The sequence below is a fragment of the Myotis brandtii genome, unplaced genomic scaffold (genome assembly GCF_000412655.1).
Source record: "Myotis brandtii unplaced genomic scaffold, ASM41265v1 scaffold780, whole genome shotgun sequence".
NCBI lineage: Eukaryota > Metazoa > Chordata > Mammalia > Chiroptera > Vespertilionidae > Myotis > Myotis brandtii.
Genome location: NW_005371132.1, coordinates 404,371 through 412,226, shown reverse-complemented (window position 1 = coordinate 412,226; position 7,856 = coordinate 404,371). Strand labels below are relative to the sequence as shown.

The window sequence follows — 7,856 nt, the reverse complement described above, 5'->3', positions numbered from 1 at the left end:
ATTTCATCACATTGGACAATGGTAACCTGAGTATGGTGACTGGAGGTGCTAACCTGGGAAGAACCGGTGTGATCACCTACAGAAAGACACGCTGGTTATTTTGACATAGTTCATGTGAAAGATGCCAATGGCAACAGCTTTTCCACCCAGCTCTCCAACATTTTTGTTATTTTTAAAGGCAACGGACCATGGATTTGTTTTCCCTGTGGAAAGAGTACCCATCTCACCATTGCTGCAGAGAGAGACAAGAGGCTGGCAGCCAAATAGAGCAGTGGGTGAAATGAGCTGTAGGTGACATGATTGGAAGGGTCCTTGTACTTAACTAAAGACAATGCAGCATGGAAAGAAATGGAGATTCCTCCAGGATCCACCACCATTATGTCAATTCCATAGGCCCGTGGAACTCTACAGCTATATTTTTAAATTAGTACACAATATGAGTATAATGTGTGCATTCTGAAGATATGTTGTTTGACATGTACTTGTTCTTGTGTTTTGCAATAGTAAAACACGTTTACATACGACCTCCTTTATTCTCACCTATAATTCTGCTGAGTAGTAGGCAGAATAGGTTTTTTTATTCATTATTATATTTTAAAAACGTTTTGTTATAGAATACTTCAAATACACAGAGAATAACATAATGAACCCCATGTACCTATCATCCAACTTCTACAGTTATCAAGTATAATCAATCTCACAACCTATACAGACATGTACAATGCATAAATTTTAATCAAATCTCAGACATATCTGAGACCAGTGTGGATCAGAAGAGAAAATTTGTAATTTTATTTTATTAACAGGGTTTTCCACATCATCTCCACAGAAGATGACTTGCCCAAAACATTTACCTAGTCTTAGAACTGAGGCTAGAACTTATGGTGTGAGAGCGAGGGTGGAGAAGATTTGAATATGGACAGCTACACCCTTCACTAGACTTTGAGGCATATAGCAATTCTCTCTCTCTCTCTCTCTCTCTCTCTCTCTTCTCTCTCTCCCTCTCCCCCTCCCCCTCTCTCTCTCTCTCTCTCTCTCTCTCTCTCTCTCTCTCTCTCTCTCTCTCTGTATGTGTTTGTGTGTGTTTTACAAAAAGGTAGGCAACTGTCTCTTTAGAATGATTTCTTCTAAGTCCTGCCTGGTGGATCCTTGCAGGTCTTAGATCTAGTGCAATTAAATATTTTACCAACACAAACACCCGGTGTACTTGGAAACCTTAAGCTATGAGAAATGGCCGTGAAGATGCACCAGAGAGAAGCAGCTGTCCTCTGGAACCTTACACCACCTGAACTGTCAGGAAGACAAATGTGATTGAAACTCGTGCTTCCATTTTAAAACATGGCTGGCGAAACAGAGCTCTGCCTTGGGCTGCTGAGAGAGTGACAAATGAAATGTTGCTTGATCCCCCATTTATTTTATCTTTAAAGTGTTTGCCAATACTGGAGCACCCCGGTTGTGTGGGACTGCCACACTGCCAGCAGCACTGAGATTCCCTTCACTGAGCTGAGTCCCATCTGATTTCAATGACAGTATTTTCTACCTTGCCCAGTAATGACCCAACTAGGAGATTGTCTGAAAGTGAGTAGGCAAGGATTCACATTGTCTAAGTTGCAGGTATTAAAGTGAATCCATCTGGAAAATATGGCATGGAGCTCTTAATGTCTCATTAATGGGCACACGGTCAGGCTCTGTCAGGGCATTTTTGTAGTTCTAGATCTCTCTTTTAGTCAGGTCCTCTTGAATGTAGCAAGATGTTTGTTACAATACAAGTAAAGTCACATATACTGAAGTCTTCTCATAAAACAGTCCACAACTGAACTCTGCTACGCCAAGAAAAATAAAAGTGCTGCGAAGAATATTTAGCATTTCTAATGCAAAGCATTTTGTAATTCCCTATTTGCCAAATCTCTCTTGAGAGGAGGTCAGTAATTTTCTCATCATCCTGCTAAAGGAAACAAGTCAGCCGCTGTTCCCAAAGTAACATATGGCCAATCAATATCTGGGATTAGAACACTAACCATTCCCATTCCAGGGACCACAGCTAAGCCAACAACAAATGTGGGTGTAAGATTATTGTAAGTTTTGGAGGTAACTAATATGATGAAATCATTCACCAGTGACAGGATGTGCATATGAATAAAGTTGAGAAAGAAAGAAATTCTCCATTGCATTTAAAACGAGGCATTTGTTCATGAGTGCATGAGTTGAAAGAAGGAAAGAGAAATATGTAGAGGGGGACAGAGAGAGAAAGAGAGTGGAAAATGTTGTCAGAGAAATTTCAAAATAAAAGTAGATTCCAAACACATATGAAATTAGGTTAGTCATTTTTAAAAGAAAATTAAGAGCTCTCTCCCAGTCTCAGAAGAAAGATAAAGATTTTAGAATACCTCACACACAAAAATCTGAATAAAATATAACAATTTCATATCATAAATTTAGTCACCAAAGGGAATATATCAAATAAATAAAAGCATCTTATTTGGTTACTCTGACTCAGATAGCAGGATTGTCAAAATATTATTTTAAGTCAATCTATATACTAGTATATAAAAAGCCAGCGACCGGAAGGACATAAAGACCAGAACAACCGGTCACTATGATGCCCACTGCGGCCAGAAAACCAGCCTGATTGGGGAGTGGGGCTGGCCAGCCAACCTCCTGTGGGCCCATCCCAAAGCTGGCCCTACACCTGATCACCCTCCCTGACCCCAATAGGAGGAGGGGCCAGCCAACAAATCTCCTGCAGCCCCACCCCAGTCTGGCCACACCCTTGATTGCCCGCCACCTCAATGGGCATGGGGCTGGACAGCCAACCTCCTGCAGCCCCTCCACCCACCTGGCCCCACCCCAGATCAGCCCCCCCATCCCGATCAAGGGCAGGGCCTGCCAGCCAACCACCCATGGCCCCTCTCCCAGGCCACTGGCCCCTGATCGGCTCCCCTACCCCATTTGAGGGCAGGGCCAGGCATCCCACCACCCACAGCCCCTCCCCCATCTGGCCCCATACCCAATCGGCCCCCCACCCCAATCGGGGGCAGGGTTCAGTAGCCAATTACCCACAGACCCTCCCCTCAGCTGGCCCGGCCCTGACCAGGCCCCGATCAAGGTGGGCCGGCCAGCCAACCTCCTGCCATCTCCTCCTCCCAACAGGCCCGGCCCTGATCTGCCCCAATTGGGGCCAGGCCAGCCAGACCCCACCGGTGCACAAACTCGTGCATTGGGCCTCTAATATAGAGATAAGAAAAAACTTCCATTTTTATTTGCCATTTAAGTTCAGAAAAATATATATATTCCTCCACCCACCCACCACACACACCCTAAACAATAACTTTTGAATCATTCCTGACCTCATCACCACACTGTTACTGATGTTACCCCTGAGTTAATTTTTATCCTTTCTTTGCCTTGTGTCTTGTCAGTCTAGAATTTTTACTGTAATTCACTAGGCTGAGATCCAGTATAGTCCTATTTTACCAGTATAACCTTTAATACTTCATGTGAATTTTTATTAGAAATTAACTGAATACAAAACAAACAAAAAATCCCAAAAGCAATATTTCAAAAACACCCATATTCTCTTTAAACAGGTATTTTTTTTTAAATCAAGTGCTCCAAACTCATTAAGTCCTATATATTAAATATGTACAGCATTTTGTATTCCAATCATACCTCAATAAAGTGGTTTAAAACACTTTTAAATATAATATTTGGTAAATAAATAAATAAATAAATAAATAAAATTTAAACCAAATGACATCTATCAGTAGCAAGAGGTTGATAGGACAAAAGTTTGTTTCATGTAAATACTCTAATAACTTCTTGTGTTAGTCTAAAACTCCTATCATCTAGTTCATTCTTTTTAAAAGCATTATATTCTTCTTAGAAATTACCAAGTTTATTTTTTTGAACTGAATCTTTTAATTTATTTGGGGTTGGAGAAACTAGATATATATTACTTAATATTTCTTGATAGTAATTTGCCCCCTTTTAAAGTGGTATCTCTACAGTATCTTTGTCACCCCACGTGCATTTAACTGAGACCACCACTATCACCAACCCCTACTTTAAAAAAATTTTCATTAATGGAAACTGTTTCAGTGTTAATAACTGGGGGTGTGTCAAAAGCAGGAATGATCTGTGAATGGCAAATAAGAGATGAATATTTTGTTCTTCTTTTAAAAACTCCCTCAAAATTTGCTCTCTGCTGGCCTGAAGATGCTGGTCTGTACACACTGATCTGAGTGCCATTCTTCCAGATTCTAGAAGACTCAGATGACGTGAGCAGATATGCAAGTACTGGTTCTGCAGTTGCTTTCTTCATTTTGAACTAATCTCAATAGAGACCAACTCTGAGTCTTCAGCACAGAGGCAATCCAAGGCCTGGTAATCCAAAAACTGCTGAGGAATTCTTCTGCAAGATTTATATTCTGCAAATATGGGTGATCATTGTATCCTTCCTGTAAATACACTCACAAGATGATTAGATGCTGTCTTCCAGTTTTCTTTTTTTTAATTCAATGTGGTCTGAGAAGTTGCTTGTTGATAAGGAAATTGCTATGGGAGAACCTACATATATTCCTGGCTATCGACGATGAGTTATAAGGTCACCCATCACAGGCTCTAATGCTTAAAATCACCTATGAAATAAATAGTTTATCCTCAGTTATTCATTTGCTTTAAACTTACCTAGAGTGAAACCCACAAAACATGGAGAGATCAGGCAGTTCAGAATTTACTCTCAAAAGCAAATATACCAAATTAATAGAAACTCACTGGTAGTTTATGCTGACTTAGAATAGCAGGATTTGCAAGATGATATTTGAAGTTAATACAAAGAGTGAATGAAAAAATCTCTTTTTTTATTTTTACTTACAATTTTGTTTCAGAACAACATACAAGATCGTGAACAGTTATGTGTGTGGTTTTTTTAGGTGCTGAGCATGAAATAAACACAGTAGTTTACCTTATATCTGCTTAGACCATGAACCAAATCACTTCTCTGAGAATAACCCCCATGAATATTATGAGATGGTCCCATGGCAGTTCTATTTGAGACAAAGGTGAATATTGATTCAAACTACTCAATTTCTCTCTCCAGAGATGCCAAATTTGGCCAATGAAGCAGCCACCCACAAGTGCACAGAACTGTAACATAGACATGTGTGAGCCATGGTGTTGTCTATTCTGCCATGTGGTGGACAGGGAGAGGCCAGACCACCAGCAAAGAGAGGAGCAGTCAAGATACAGAGCTCTGCATTGACTGATGGCTTTCATTTCCTGCTTCCAGGTTTTTCATGAAGCTCAGCTTCATTCTTGCCCTTCATTTCCATGTATTATCCTTGTTTTCTTATAATAACCCTCCCTTTTTCTTCTGTAATCTAGCATAAGTTGGTTTCTGACACCTTTACCTAATACAAAGGAGGCCAATGGATACTAAAAAGAAGAGTTTTGAATATGTATGAACAGCATAGAATTGAACTAGGCCACCTTCACTAAGCCACGTCATTTGGGGATTGCAGATTCCTCCTCTATCTCCATCTACAAATTCTTTTCCCTTTCAGACTATGCTTAGTTTCCATTTTATTTTATGAAGAATAAAATCCGGAAACACATTTTATGTCTCAAGACTTTGCTGAGCATAGAAGAATAAGATTGACGTGTCTTATTCTTCATAAGGGAGTAAGTAAACACAATGATTTCTATCAGCTGATAAACCTGCTTCAAGTTTATGCTTTCTCTTCCTCCTTTTATGATTCTTCTCAGTCTTTAAATGCTCACTAGCACTCCCACACTGCACATTGATTTTGAAGAGAAACCTTGTTAAAGGATTCATTACTATTTCTTCTTAAGTCTAAGTAAATGAACTGGCCTTCATGATAGAGGATTAGAAAAAAAACATTTTCTTTTTGGCTGTATCTGCACATCTGTATCATTCTGGCACGCAGTAAGTGCTAAAAAAAACTGTCAGAGATGTTGTATTGTGGTAATGCTCATTAATTCAGGGAAAAAAAATCTAACAAATCAACAGCCCAATCAGGAGAAGAGATAGTGAGACTGGCAGTTTACCTGGGGGCCCTGGTCCCCTCCCTGTCTCAGGTCTTCTAACACATAGGCCAGTGCCCTCATGCTACCCTCAGGGTACTCTAGCCAGTCTCATTTATCAGTATTATGACTTCAGTTTTCAGAGAGGTTTCTTCCTGCCGTCTCACCCATTAAATCTTATAGTTTCTCAGTTCTATTTTTATTGTTAACCTCCCCTTAGTCTACCAATGTTCTAAGGAGACTTAGAAAAGTATGTGTTCAAAAGTAGAAAACAATTTTAAAAATTAATGCAGACCCAAGAAAATGTACTTAATTACAAAGAAGACACCCCTACTTCAACTTCCCTGGGACCAAGGAGAAAGATAGCAGCTTGTCCAAAAATCTCACTAGGTTTTTAAAAACTGGCTACATTAACCATCGAATGAATGAGAAAGAAATGATTGTCTTTTTCATGCTTTGTGTTATTTTGGGTCTTTGTTACTCAAAGTTTAACATAGCTCTCCCAGTATCTTCTAGAGATTGGGCTCTCTCAAGATCCACCTTCTATTCCTCTGTAGAACATTTTTTTTTTCCAAATCTGAGTTAGCCAATCTAGTAAGAATGTCATAGAAGCTCTACCATGACAACCTAGGTTGGATATTGGCATAGTCCAGTGGATATGGTCTTTCCAAGTCTGGTTCCTTTTGAGTGCAAGTTGCAGCCTTATGTTATATATTCTGATATCAAATAGATAAGTGATGGAACACACACACACACACACACACACACACACACACACAGTCCTCCCAAAGAAGTCAGAACTCAATCTAACCAAAATCAAGAAATATTGGGTAATTTTATGTGACAATCACTGTCTAAATACATTTTATACCTTTTTCTTATTCTATACATCCATCTTTCGAGAAAGGTACTATTTTCTATTGCTCTCCATAGGTGACCTACATTCCCAACATCATCTCATTTGTCCATGATGGTTGCTAGAATCCTGCTACTCTATCTATATTCTAACAAGAAGGAGGAAGCAATAAAGAAGGGTATGCCACTTCCTTTAGGAATACTTACCCATAAATTGCATGCACTACTTCTGCTTATATTCCATTGTTTAGGATTTAGTCCCATGAGCATACCTGCATCAAGGATGTCTGAAAAAGTGGTCTTTATTAAAGATAGACAGGTACTAGCTAAAAATCAAAGGTTTTATGTCTGAAGAATAAAAGGAAACAAATAGGAGGCAACTAAAAGTCTTTGCCATGGGGAGGGGGCATGATGCTGAGAAGTAACTAACATTTGGATGATCCAGAGAAATAATGCAACCAATTTTCCCTTTATTTCCATATACCACAAGATGGTTAACCTAGACATGAGTAAGAGGATGCTTAAGTAATATATACACACAGAAGGTCAAGGCTTACAGGTATGTTAGAAGGGAGAAATTCAGGCCAAAGTTTCTACTGCTACTAAACTGATCATATATGCATATGTTTACCCCTTCTCAAAAAGAGTTTATCTAAGGGAACCAAGTGTTTGCAGTCACTGAGGCCATTCCATAAAGAACAAATCTCTTCATGGGGCTTTATATAGGAGACACTGAGACATGCAACACCAAGTCTTTGTTATTCTACAATTCAATATTTAGTGGAAAGAGATAACATACACTAATAAAAGACAAACATGCAAATTGACTGTACCTTTGCTATGCCTTAAGCCACGCCCACCAGCCAATCAGAGCAACTATATGCAAATTAACCCAACCAAGATGGCGGCCGGCAGCCACAGAGCTGGAGCAAGCAGGAGGCTTGGTTGCCCCAGTGATG

General features: G+C 39.7%; 1 long non-coding RNA gene across 1 annotated transcript in view; it reads left to right on the top strand.

Annotated features, from left to right (window-relative positions):
• Positions 1-7,856, top strand: part of LOC106724261 — a 14,140-nt gene that overhangs the window by 2,982 nt on the left and 3,302 nt on the right. Inside the window, exon 2 of the long non-coding RNA XR_001360002.1 lies at positions 1,696-1,704. This is a non-coding gene — a long non-coding RNA (uncharacterized LOC106724261). The remainder of the gene's footprint in view (positions 1-1,695; positions 1,705-7,856) is intronic.